Here is a 14,141-nt window from a genome sequence, read left to right as displayed (position 1 = left end):
TTTGACAGCATCTAGTAGACTTCCCAGGTTTGTGTAACTTGCTTACCTGATGTTCTGTGACTATAGTTTCTTAATTATTTCCACTACTTGGGCCAACTCGAATCCATGTTCCTTGGATTCTATCGTGGTTTCTCACATTGATTCTGAACGTCTGTTTACTCCCTTTGGAGTGCATGCTGTGCTTTTACTGGTCAGTTTCAAGTAAGCAAAAGCCGATTTTCTCTAATGTGTTGACTAAAGGACCAAGTTAAAGAAGCTACTTCAGAAATATAGACCCTAATTTCACAAGTAACAGCAGCAGGCATTTGCTTTCCACCAGCGTCCACAGGGCAAATGTTTTGCTCACTGTATGGGCAGATACACTAATTGCATGCAGCTGGACAAATCAAAACACTCTCATTCACATATGTGGTCCATGGGGCTACTTGATCCAATAAGATACTAAGATGTGCAGGACAGAGAGCATGCTACACTCACACTCTAAGCAATGGTTCAAGACTAATGTAGAAGCCAGGTGATTTGTTTCTTGTTCTATTCGACTCATTTTTATATACGGTACAGCTTCGAGGTGGAATGCTGGGCAGTGACAACGCTGGTGGGTCATACTCCTTCTGCCTCACCTTTTAAAATCTCAATGTACACGCTCTACGTGAAGCTTTGACTCAAAGCTTAGGAATCGCATCTTCTGCACAGCAGCCGCGTTGCTAGGTAACCAACTCACTCCTAGGCTTGTTTCCAGGGGTCACCAGGGACTTCCGCCTCCCTTTCACATGTTCTCCAATCAGACACTGGTGTGCTTGTCACGTCCAATTCTGGGGCGGGATTCAGAGCACTGTCCGCCCCACCCTGCACTGTGGAGGGTGGGCGGAACCCGCCTCTGTCTCAGGGATGCCCCGCCCCTGAGAGCTGAGTGGGCGGCGAGAAGGGCGTGGCAGGTGAGTGGGCCGGGGCGGTCCCTTTGGCCCATCGTGCTTCAGCACCTCTGTTGACCAGAGCTGCAGCTGCTGTCTCCTCCAGGTAAGGGTCTGGTGGGGTTGCAATGTAGGAGACTCTGATCGGCACCCAATCAAAGAGGATGATGTTTTAAATGAGTTGGCTTCACATCGGTGACCAGCACTCTGAGGTCGCAGACTAGGGCTCTGAGCCTCCTACAGTGCTGTGCAAGTCGTGACGCCTGAAAAGCTAATCCCAGGAGTTTTGCAGTCACACACCTGAGTATTCTAAGGCATAGTAAGAACTCAACATGTATGTGGATTCCCCCTGCATGGAAGCTGGGGCTGTTTCTAGACACATGCTAGCTGTTATTTCTAAGGTTATTAAGTATATGGATGTCTAAAGCCTAGAATGTTATTCCAGCAGTGAACAGGACGTATTTGCATAGATTCCTTCTCCCTTTGAAATGGTGTACCAAGAAAGCTTTAAAAAACTAAATGTTATAATATAAGGGCAATATTAACCCTGAGAAAAGATTATTGTATATTAAGGAGAACATAAAAATACTTTCTTGTTCTCTTACAGATGTATTCACATTTCTGTATGCAAATATTCATAGGAGCAAAATCTATGTTGTTAAAAATGAATTAGAATACACAAAATACACTAAAAAGTTAGCTCATGTATCAATCACATGTCACATTTATTTCATATAAATGTCTTTAACACAGATTTGAAGATATGTTATATTTCTAACTTACTCAGAACAAACTGTCCTTGAAAGAATACACATCCATGGATTAACAAATATGAAGTATTCGATTTAATAATATGATATTGGAATTGCCAACTTTAACACTTATCATATCATTTCAAGGTTGCAATAACCACAAACTAGTTAAATGCAAGGGGATTTATGAGGATTTAAAAACTTGAACTAAAAAAAATGATGGAAATATTCTATACATTTGTTGGTTCATGTATTCTCTTATCATTTAGAATAGGGAGAACTTAACACTGTAACACTAGTGACTGAAACCTACAAATATCCCTTTATTTTACAAGGTGATGCAGCAACATGAATGTGCAGGGGCATGATTATAGAACTATGTTGGAAGGCAGAAACCTGAGGCTGTCTGGCAAACTTAAGTGACTCTGAAAACTTATCAATTCAAGAAAATTTGGAAAACTTGCTTTAGTGGATTATTTGTGGGTTAATGTAACAAATGGTAGTTTAAGCACATCAAGAGTTCTTGGAAAGTTTTCTAAATTGGAATCAATTACTGAGCTATTTCAAAAGGCATCCAAAAAGGAAAATATTTTTGAGTGAGGTCTACAAACATATGTATAAAGACTAGTTGGATTTTTAAAATTTATGTTGTTCTGACATCTCCTTGTGTTTATTTTAATAGACGGCTAAAGAAACATAAACACTCTGGGAAAATATTATTTATAGTTGCCTTTAAAACAGTTCAGTCTCTTTAAATTTTATAATTAAGAAATGGCATATTACAATTCTAAAATCACACTTTTATGACAATATATAATAGCATCACGTACAGAGACCTACAAATGAATTTAGCTTAGAAAATTAGTTTTTAAAATTCATCTGCTCTAAGTATAGACTACTGTAATTAGACTGGTTTTGTTATTGTTTTCTGTAAATGGCTTTAAAGCCTGAGTAGAGATGTGCCAAGAAAATTTTTAGAATAATTCAGAAAAGAACATGATTATTTTAGGATATTTTACTTATATGTTATGTTTGTTTTAACTTGCTGAGCCATAGAAGGCCAACAGTGATTACTGTGTTGTTATTAATAAAATTATAAAATTTCTAACTTAACCTAATTTTATTTTCTGAAACACTGTAATGAAGAGCAAACTGAATGCTCCATTAATCTGAAAGATTAACATTTTCTTCCCATAATCTAGATTTATTTGAGATTTAATATATACAAGAAGAATGGCAGTAGTTAATATTGTTTGAATAACCAGTTTAGTTAGCCATTCATGGTGATACCATATCTGTGCGTGGAAAACTGAAACGTTAGCCATGTGATCTTCAGTGTATTTTCATGGATGAATATCCTATGAAGAATATTTTGTTTACAAAGAAACCTTATTAGGTGACAGGGAAGGGTATCTTACTAACTTATTAATCATGATCCTTCATTTGTGTTAGAAGCACATTCAACTAACAAGTGGCACTTGCAGTGCCTATGACTACATTTTGTCCTTTGATAATATGGCCATTATTCTTCCATTGTTAATGATGCTGGGCCTTTGAGATTTGAAAACAAGCAATTACATGTGAATGCCTAACGAGAATTTTAGAAATTCCCCTAGAGAATCTGCTATAGAAACAAAACCTAGAGGAAAACTGATTTCTCATCTGACATTAGTTATAAGTTCCAAGAAGGACTCACCTCTCCTCAGGCACTGGGAAGCTGTTGAATCTCTGTTTAAAAATCATTGTTAGTGCTATGTTGTCTGACATGAAGCAAGAACTGTCTAACACTGAACTTGAGAGCCCCAGAGACAGGTTTCCTAGCACAGTGTGTGAGCAATCACTGCTTGAGTGCTGAGGGAATGACAGGGTGGAGTCCTTAGGGATGGCACAAATTACCCACCCATGAATCCTGATGCAGGCGGGAGGGGAACCCCATGCCTGATGGATTCCAACCACACTTGACACTCTAGTTTTTGAACAATTCTCTGGGTTCTCTGGCTCCCACGTAGTTTGAAACAGAGGCAGATAGATATCCCCAGCTCTGGCAATGACAACTGAAAATTGAAAGTGCAGCTGAAAGTTTTAGAGTGGCCAGGGCAGAGGAAAAGAACCTGCAGATGTTGAGCACTAGAAAAAATTCAGAGAGCTCATAATCTTCAGGGTCAAAGGTTTCAGGACAGAGAATGAAAACTGTCAATATTTGCATGGGTAATGACCTTCATATCCCAGGCCTGCTTCGACTAACTACTTACTATAGACTTAGTACATCCAACTACCTACTGTCACAACCCCAGATGCCAACACTGACAGAACCAAAACCTCCTAGAGGCCAGTATTGGAAAAGTTTATTCACCTGAGGCTTCCTTCCAAATGGAGCAGGAGCCGCAAGCAGCTGGTTAGGGACTTTTGCGAATATATGTAGAAAGAAAATTTCATTATCATTTTTAGAAAGACTGAAGGAAAATTCAGTCATATAAGATTTTCTAGACTTTACCAAAAAGCAAGGGGAAGGGACATGCTGAATTTGGAGTCACAGCTGGTCCTTTCCCCACAGTTACACTAATGGCTATGTGAAATAGTTTCCCTTTGCAATGATAGATATTGCTTTTATTACCTAACAAATATTTAAAAGTTATGGTTTGTTAAGCTATCTCCAAATTCCTGAAATTCTGCATTACAATTTATAAAACCCCAAAACACAGAAACTGGCAGTAAGATGTCTTCCACAGTAAGACACAGTTCATCAACTTCCACAGTAAGACATAGTTCATCAATGTGCCCATGAGGATGTTAAAACAGTCAGTGCTTATTTTATATCAAAGGCTCAGAGATGGGGGATTCAGAACAGAGTTCCTTAAGTAGTTTTCCATGCACTTTCAGCTTGCTATTTACTTCTTTCACATTCTTGACACCTTAAATTATGAACATTGTTAGTTTTCCAGCAATGCTATGTCTAATAAGAGACATGTCATACTATACATGCAGAAAAGTTGTAAGTGGAAAGTAAAAAAAAAAAAAAAAAAAAAAAAACTAGGTCACACAGAACTCTCATGTTTAATATGGTATAAAATAGCTTTCATTTTCTTATACAAATATCTTCACTGAAGCCTTAAAATTTGTGTAGTTGCATGATAGCAGTTTACATCTAATTCTCTGCATCTCAATATATATTTGAGTAAATCTCAATGATAAGTGCAATAATTCAGTGTTTTGAGATAGAACCTCACACTGTCAGGGAGCATGGCCTGTAGCTCACTCTGGGGCCCAAGCTGACCTGAAATTCACAGCAATTCTCTGGCATGAGCCTCTGGAGTGTTGGGTTTACAGTCATAAGCCATCCACCCTTCTATCTAGAATTATTTTAAAGATGAAAATATGACAAAGGATTTGAAGGGATCACTTCAGAATCTAAGATGCAAGGATCTGTAGAGCCCAGGTATTCTATGGACAAGGAGCAAAGGCATTCAGATTGGCTCTCAAAATTAGAACTGGAAATTTGTTCTAGAACTGCTCAAGTTCTGGACCTCTAGCACGCTCACTCCCTCTCAAGAGTGCAAAGAGTCTTATCCATCCTTGGTTTGTCAGCTTGTTAAATTAATAACTCTGTCTGGGAGTCCATTTTCAGTTTCAAGTCATGTACTTTGGCTGCTAGCCTGTTGATGTAGTTAGAGACAAGTTTTAACACAATGGGAAGGAATAAAAGTATTCCCAGGACAAGAAGGGCTAACATGATCAAGCTATATATGCCATTCCTGAAGTTTGACCAAAATGGAAATACTGAACTCAGGCCATGGATAATTTTATCAGCAGTATCTGCAGCCTCAAAGCTCAACAGAGCAGCATTCTTTAAATTCATAATCTCACTATGCAAAGTTAAAATAGCCAGAGAGGTGTTAGGATTATGGCAAATACCCTACAGGTGTCTTTAAACTTTTTTCTAATTATAATGACAATCATTGTAAATTTTAGAAGTAACAGCACTCCAATGATATTTGTCATGACACTTGAGATGGTTCCTAACTCTTGAACCCTGAACCTCCTTCAGATAATTTGAATGGGTTATAGAGCATCAATCCGTTGTTCCAGACACCTATATAAATCCTTTTGTATACTCAATACATTAGTAACATTTTTTTTTGCTAGATGGTTAACAAAAATAGCTGTCTTAACTCCTTGTGTCAATGCTATTGCAGAAACACTGGTGTTAGAAATTAATGAAATTAAAGCTGTTATACCAGCAATAATCAAACCCATTACCTTCTGGCTTCTGCTTAAAGCCTAACTCACTTCTTCCAGCACTTTCAAGCTTTTTTCAGAGAATCAAGGTTTTCTAATACTCAGGGCAGTAAGACAAAAGCTGGTTGATAGACCCCCATAACAGACATGCCAGGTTTCAACACACTAACACAATTAGAAATTATACAATCAATGCAACTTACAATAAATACTGTAGAAGAGACAAAACCAAGTTTAGCTTGACAATTAAAAGATCCTTAAAACATGCACTAACCCTTGTTTCAAATCCAATCTAAGACAGAAGTGCATTGCTTATGATAATGCATATTCCATGACGGGTAAGTAAGGCTTTCATGTCAGAATGACCTATGACAGGCTCAGTCTGGTTTATGCAATAAAAGAGGAGAGATGTAGAGAGCTTTTGGAGCTGCCTGGCAGGAATCTGACATTGGCCAAGGAAATGGAAATGGACCGCAGGTAGGAATCTGACATTAGGCTGGAACAAAGGAGTAATTTCAGACAGGAATCTAAATCTTAGGCTACAAGAAAGAAGTAGGCTTCAGGCATGAAAATGACAGGAAAGTAGGAGCAGATATTTGGGTCATCCTGAAAAGCCCTTAGAAATAGTGATCACAGGACTGATCATGGGACTCTGTTCTTTGACTATCTGGATTTATTGTCTTGCTTGTTCCTTGACTAGTTGCATCTATTGTATTGCTAGTTCTTCAACCTAGAACTGACCTTAATACTTGCATGTAATTTAAACAGTATAAAGGCAAAAAAGGAGGAGGAGAGATGGAATAGGGGATTAATGGGGGGGCATGGGGAAGAAGGATAGCATATGAAATGTAAATAAATAAAATATCGAATAAAAAAGATTTTTAAAAAAGAGTGCAAAAAATACTCTCGACATTTTTCCCCCATTGTAATCATTCCAGTACTAATTCAAGTATAATGAATAGTTATGGTTTAAATTACTTATTACATTGTTAAAATAATAGTTGCATCTAACAAACAATATATCATGTCTTTGATCTCTTAAGACTTTTTACCTAAAATTCTAGTCAAAAACTTCCTTTCCACAATTATCGTAACCTGTGAATGAATGCAATCGAAGTTTTGCCTCGAAGTCTTTTGTGATTGCAATTTGGTCCTTCAACCCAGTGAGTCCTTGTTTAAAAGTTTAAAGTGGGATGTGTTTAAAGTCTAGGCTTGTCACTTGCCTTGGTCCTAAAAAGCCTCTATAACTCTTACTAAACTTATGACCAGCAGCATTTGCTTCCCTGAGAGCTTATCAGACAATAAATCAGCATATGTTTACATCAGAATTTCTTAGCAAGTTGCCAAGACATTTTAGTTTTTGTTTATTTATTTGATTTAAAAAAAAAAAAAAAAAACTAGTCTCAAGTAGCTGGTCAGTTAGAGACAAGGAGGGCCTCTGGGTCTCTCTGATGTTCTCAACTCTAGCATAATTGGGGAGCTCCATGCCAGTGAGAGACTCTATCTCAGAAGAGATGTACCACAGTCCTGAGGATGACCACCAAGGCTGTCCTCTGGTATCCACATAACTGCTCATATGTGTAGCGCCACACATATAAACACATATTTGCATAGTCACATTAAAAATATTTAGATGTATGCTAAAAATAACCTATTCACATTTTTATCTCTTTGAATTGGTTTCTTGCTTTTCTGGTTGAAACCAAGTATTAGACTTCACACACAACTCCTGGGTTTTGCTTTTCACATTGAAATTTACACAGGTTATTATAAGTGGTTACTTTGTGAGCCCAAACCAAAACCATTTAATAACCTTACTCTTTTGTACTCACCACCTAATCCAGGATTTCAAAGTAGGCTAATGCTACACTTATTGCGACCTATTTTTATCATCTAAGCTTTTAAGAACATCACGAATTGGCACACACTAAGAATGCTCACACAAAATGTTGTGTCAACACATCTAAAACATAAGCCCAAGAACGACAGGAATGTAAGAGATTATTCCTTGTTCTTAAAAGATACTAGATGGACCTTTTCTGGTAAATTGTCTGTACTGTCGACCTTGGTCAATAACTCTCTAGCTTTGTTACACATATAAATCATGTTAGGGAATACTGACATGTCCCAGCCACAGCTGACTCATTAGAATTAAACATGTGAGCCAGATAACTTCATATGTAGCCAATTTCTAACTTAACTGTGCTGCCAAGTCACTTAAGAAGTTCATATGGTGATTAACTGATTTAGAGAAATAGAAAATCCTCTTTATTTTTAATAAAATATCACTATGAGGATAGTAGTTATTTGAAATTATAAATACTAAAAACAGTAAGATTTTATAATTGTGAGCAAAAGGGTGATTTAAATTAATCCTTCCAATTTTCTATAATTACCAAATATTTCACCAAACAGTAGCAAAACATTAATTATATAATTATTTGCATGGTTCTATTTGCATTCATATTTAAACACTGCCATGTGCTATTTTTTCTGTACCATATATATGCACATATATAAAACACTTGCTAATTTTGTTCATTTTATTCTCACATTCTATAAAAGTAAAAGCCATAGAAAATAGTAATTTTATTTGTTTAATTGAGTGAATTTTCTTGCCTAAGAAGTATATATTTATTGATTAATGAACATTTGTTTAAAAATTATTTGAACAGTAGTCAATAAAATTATAAAGAGTCAAAAGAATATTTTATTCTCCCAAATCTTACCACTAAAAATAGCCTACTATTTTGTGATCTGTATTTAATTTTTAATGTTTGTGCATATTTCTCTACATCGATATAATTATTTCAATAATATGCTATTTAAGTTATCTGCAGACTTTTTCCAAATAAATTTACTTATAATAATTCTTTACATATTAATATACTTTATTGAAATGTTTACATTGTTTAATGGCATATTTTAACATAATTTTTTAAACAATTCATTTCACAATTGTTATTTAAGATAACTTTGAATCAAAATTTTCTTAATAGTCTGCATCAGTTTCTACCTAAAAATACAAATGCTTTTCTAATGATTATATATATATATATCAAATGATAAATTATTATAAATTAACTTATCTTCTTTTCCTGAATCCCATTATCTGACGAAACAAACATGAGCCTTTTATAGCTGTGTGCCATCTCTCTTCTTTTAAACGTTGCTGTCTTTATTGTTACCTTCGCAATCATGTTCAGAGTTTTCTGCTTAATATATCTAAAAGATTACAATACGTTCATATTCCAGATCCTTGTTTTTCTCAATATCCAAAAGCCTAGCATTTTTGTTCACATACTTTTATCAAGAAAATACAGGCATTTTTTTCTAAATTGTTGTATTTATAAGATTACTTTCTGAGTTTTTCCTTCATAGCTGAATGATATTTACTCTATAAAACAGTGACACCACAATAGTTCTTATACTTACACAATAGTTAAATGTATAGTTACTGTAGCTCAGATTTTATATCTGATTTCTTTTCTTTCCCACTTGTTTCATTTTGTTCCAGCCTTAATCACTGAACCTGTGGCTTCACACACGACAGACAGACAGACAAACATCTAACTAAACAAGCTGTAATACACTAGCTCTTTCTGACTTTTGTATTTTGTGATAGAATCTCACTTAATCACCTAGGCTGGCTTGCAACTGTTCTGTAACCCAAGGGAAGCCTTAAACTTAACTTATTATATGTCCTCAACTTAGAACAGGCAAAATAATAATAATAATAATGATAATAATAATAATAATAATAATAACAACAATAACTAACATAGGCATAGATTCCTATGCATTAACTACCCAAGTAGCTGGGATTACAATCCACCACCAGGGCCAGCACTAGTTAGGGTTTTTTAATTCAGTACAAGTGAGAAATGATTCCAACATGAATTTCCTCCAATTGCATGAAACACTTAAAAGCTCAGAAGACTGAAAATATAGACTGCATACTACTGGATACACCAACTCTCTCTCTCTCTCTCTCTCTCTCTCTCTCTCTCTCTCTCTCTCTCTCTCTCTCTGTGTGTGTGTGTGTGTGTGTGTGTGTGTGTGTGTGTGTGTAGGAGAACCCATGTGGAGGTCAGAACTGAAGCAGGACCTTAATTTCTTGTTAAGGGATACATAAAGCAGACTGCTTGGCATATGGGCTTCTGGGATTCTCCAGCTTCTTCTTCCCACCTCCCGTAGTAGCACTGAGATTACAGAACATGCTGCTGTACCCAGTTTCACATGGGATCTAGGCATTTGAACTCCAGACTTCACACTTGTGTAGTAAGTGTTTTACCACACTGAATCATCCACCAACCCAGTTGATTTTGTTGTTAGTCATTGTTATAATAATTATTATTATTTTGCCTATTCTAAGTTGAGGACATATAATGAGTTAATAACAATTGACTTTATACATTATTTCTGGGATTAAGGCTTTGAATTTTAATCAGCATTCTCTTTCAGTGGTTCATTTCAGATATATTACGTTTCAAGAAGCAGCTGTTACATCAATTTTATTACTTATCTTTAGTGAGAATTCTTCTCAGATTATAATGTAGTCCTGAGATATTATTTTGAATGATGTGATACTTTTTTGTGTGTTTTTACTCAAAATATTATAAGTACAAATGAAGTTTCTTTTAATTGTTGGCAATAGAAAATTCATATTGACATCCCACATAAATAAATTTGCAATGATACAGTTTGGCTAGCCTTAAACTCACTATAGATCCCAGAAATAATAGAAGTCTTCGTGATTAAGCATCCCTAGGCCAGGGACTTCAGGCAAGAGCAACCATACAACCACCTACCTCTTAATCCCTGGAATAAGGCAATTGCTTAAAACTATTCTCTCACTTCAAGGCTTCTCAAAATGTTCATCTCTGAAGCATATTTATTTTTTTAGTGTTTTATTTTCTTTGATCAGTTCTTTTATTCAACTTTTCATTCTTTTTATTGTTTCTTCTATTTATTCTTTAGCCATTGGAGTCCTTTGAAATTATACACAAAATGTTTATCTCTAACTGCTCTCCATACTTTGGGTCTAAATCTTCATTTCTGAATTAGTTCTAGTCATTGCCACCTAATATCCTATTTACCCTTTGCACTCAGTGTATCTGATATAGTTTGGAACTTAGTTGCCCCTCTCCCAAAGTCTCTATGTAGGACACTCTGTCAGCAATGGGGCACTACTGAGACCCAATGACATCTTCAGATTGTTATGGTCACGATTAGAGGGAACAATGAAACCCCAACCCCATCTTCCTGCCTATCTTGTCTCATGTTCATGGGGTACATTGGTTTGTTTACCCTGCTTCTGCCCTCCTGTGTTGCTTTGAAAGAGCAACAGTGCCAACCACTCATTAGCAGGTAGCACCAAAACTGTACATGCAATAAACCTGGCTTTTGAGCCAGTTCTCTCCAGAACACTCTGCAGAAGTTGACACACTATCTTAATAAAGCTCTACCCAATATATGATATCCCTACCAAATCACATATTTATAGAATCTTCCTTGAGTCTTCCCTAGCCCTCATCTTCTCTTAGCTTATTAGTTTTGGGCCTTGCCATGTTTTGCTGTTCTGTTCCCCATCTGCATAGTATCAAGATGATAATTATCAACCACCAAATCTCATATCCTTGTCACTATGTTTGCAGTGCTTCACAGACATCCCATCACACTTGTAATACAGTCCAAATTCCGTCACAAGCTGCAGAATTTGCCAAAGTCTTAGCCTCATCTATTTGCCCATCCTCACACTGCATGCTTTTCTAATTGTGTCATCACACACAGAGGTAGGAAAAGAATGTTTATCTGAAAATGGAAACCTCTCTTCCTTTCACATAGCCTTCTTGACTCCCTAATTAAATTATTTTTCACCGTCTCTGAACATGGTGTCCATTCTTTTGAAGTAGCTGCTCTTACATACCATGTACATACATGTGGTTTTGTCATTAGAAATAAATTCAAGTGCACATACATAACAAAAATATTGACTAAAACACTCTTTCTTATACAGCTAGACAGAAGAAAATAGTATGCCTCAAGAGTGTTAGGATTGCAGCAAGCGTGCAGTGTTCTTGGCCTATCTATCTGAATACCATAGTTTGTCTTGAATCATCAATCAAGATGAAAGAGTGGGAGAACAGCACCACAGGTTTTGACATATAATCTATCACCAGAAGCAGGATTCAATGTGCGAATTTCATCTGCAAATTGCCCACAGAGGATAGAAATACAATTGGTTTAATTCAGTCAACACTGCTCTTTGGGAAACGATTAAAAATCTGTCTTCCTAAGATTGATTCAGTTCCATTTATAACCAAAATCATTTAGACCTCTGTTGGAAGAGGAGTGCATAACCTTCAGTGGTTATTGGTTATTGATTAGGGAAAACACAGTGTCTGCTGTGTATCTAGTTTTTGTGCTGTAAATTTCCCAAAGTAGGACTTTGGTTTCTCTCTGCTTGGTGTCTTCAGGAATTCTTTCAGGAGCTTAGCCATTATATACACTTTCTATTTACTGAAGGGAAAGAAGTGAGAGAAAATGGTGAAGGGGAGACCTAAGGATTCACATATTGTTTTACTATGAACATGTTTTGTTCTGATCTAAATAAACACATGACCAAATACAGTCTGTGGTAGCAGAAACTTTACTGTGTTGTTAAAGAAACCAATGTCTGAATTTTTGTGATAGTGTATTCCTAGAACGATGAACACAGAAATTAAAGACAGTGTGGGAAGCTGACATCACTGGTGACTATTTCCACATCATAAACTATTTTTTTAATTATGTGCTATCAGATCTGAAATGAGGTTTCTTAAATCATGGCTCATGTCCTAGACCAGTGTTCCCAGGTTCTTGGTTTCTTATACAAAAAATGGAAATAAAGACTCACACAGATTTCTAAATGTAACAGGGAAATTATTCAAAGCGCAGCAATAGAAAATTAAAATTACACTGCAAGAGAGCAGTGGGCCACATGAATGAAGATACCCGATGGCTTATTGTTTGAGGCTTTCTTTTATGGGGTTCAAGAGGAGGAGTTTGGTTACTAGGTCCTATGTTTTAGTTGATTAGGTTAAATCATGTAATTAGCACCTGTCTCTTCCCTAAATGCACCTAATCTTAATCAAATGCACCACCTATTATGCATAAGCATATTATAATAAATAGAGAATTCTCCCAAAAACTCACTTAAGGTTTACTTTACTGTGAATGCACCCAAAACCAGTTCAAGCCAGATCAGCCTTTCTGGTCTCTTACTCAGACATAAAGATACTACTTGGGATAGAATTTGTCCAAGCTTTATTGGTTTTTGTTTGTTTGTTTTTGGTTTTTATTTTGTTTGTTTGTTTGTTTGTTTGTTTGTTTGTTTGTTTTTCGAGACAGGGTTTTTCTGTGTAGCCCTGGCTGTCCTGGAACTCACTCTGTAGACCAGGCTGGCCTCGAACTCAGAAATCCGCCTGCCTCTGCCTCCCAAGTGCTGGGATTAAAGGCGTGCACCACCACTGCCTGGTGCTTTATTGTTTTCAAGGGGAAGAGAAACATCCCATTGTTCAGGGAGAGGCACATGTGTAACCTGATACAAGTTGTGGTCTACTTTGCTAGGTGTGTTCTTTACAGAGAGGTGAAGAGGCAGAACACGCATGAGAAAGAACTACCTTCCAAGAAGAAGGAATGGGTTTAACCCCAACCAAACAGAATGCTAAGTTGCTAACCATGTAACAATGAAAATGCAAAATAACAGACCAAACAAAAGGGAAACTAATTTCTCCACCATATTAAAAAAATATGGTCCAGGTAGGAAGCCTAGGTGTTTGTAGGTTCAGATTTCTTCCAGTTTGTTGTTCTATCATGGTTTGGCTATAACTATCAACTTGATGAGCCAAGATATTTGCTAGAGCCTCTAAAACAGGGCTAAGTCTCAAGGGCAATAAAGGGTGGGGTGACATGGGATTCTTTATTAGTGGGAATGATAGGCACTATGGTATTCTTTATAGAAATGAGTATATATTTAGTAAATAGCAATACATTTTCTTTTATCTTTAAAATTATTTTCTCTAATATTAGATTCATTTTCAGAGGCGTCCAAACTTTTGACATAGTGACATGGTGTTGTCATCTACATATGTGTTAGGGTACATTCATGGTTATCCTGGAACATACATGGGCTGCAAGATGCATACCTAAAGTATTCTACAAAATGCTTTACTGAGAACATTTTCAATTTATTTACTCT

General features: G+C 36.3%; 1 protein-coding gene across 7 annotated transcripts in view; it reads left to right on the top strand.

Annotated features, from left to right (window-relative positions):
- Positions 1-904: 904 nt before the first annotated feature.
- The window catches only part of Wdr17 (WD repeat domain 17), an 88,841-nt gene continuing 75,604 nt past the window's right edge, over positions 905-14,141 (top strand). For 3 of the 7 annotated variants that reach the window (XM_034520073.2, XM_034520072.2, XM_034520064.2), the window contains exon 1: positions 946-1,017. The gene's annotated coding sequence lies outside the window, so the exon portion shown is untranslated. Of the gene's footprint in view, positions 1,018-14,141 lie in introns of all 7 variants that reach the window. The other 4 variants (XM_076914154.1, XM_034520065.2, XM_034520068.2 and 1 more) reach the window with 3 other exon arrangements.

The sequence above is a fragment of the Arvicanthis niloticus genome, chromosome 16 (genome assembly GCF_011762505.2).
Source record: "Arvicanthis niloticus isolate mArvNil1 chromosome 16, mArvNil1.pat.X, whole genome shotgun sequence".
In the NCBI taxonomy this organism is placed as follows: Eukaryota; Metazoa; Chordata; class Mammalia; order Rodentia; family Muridae; genus Arvicanthis; species Arvicanthis niloticus.
The sequence above is the reverse complement of the archived record's forward strand: the minus strand, read 5'-3'. Positions and strand labels throughout refer to the sequence as shown.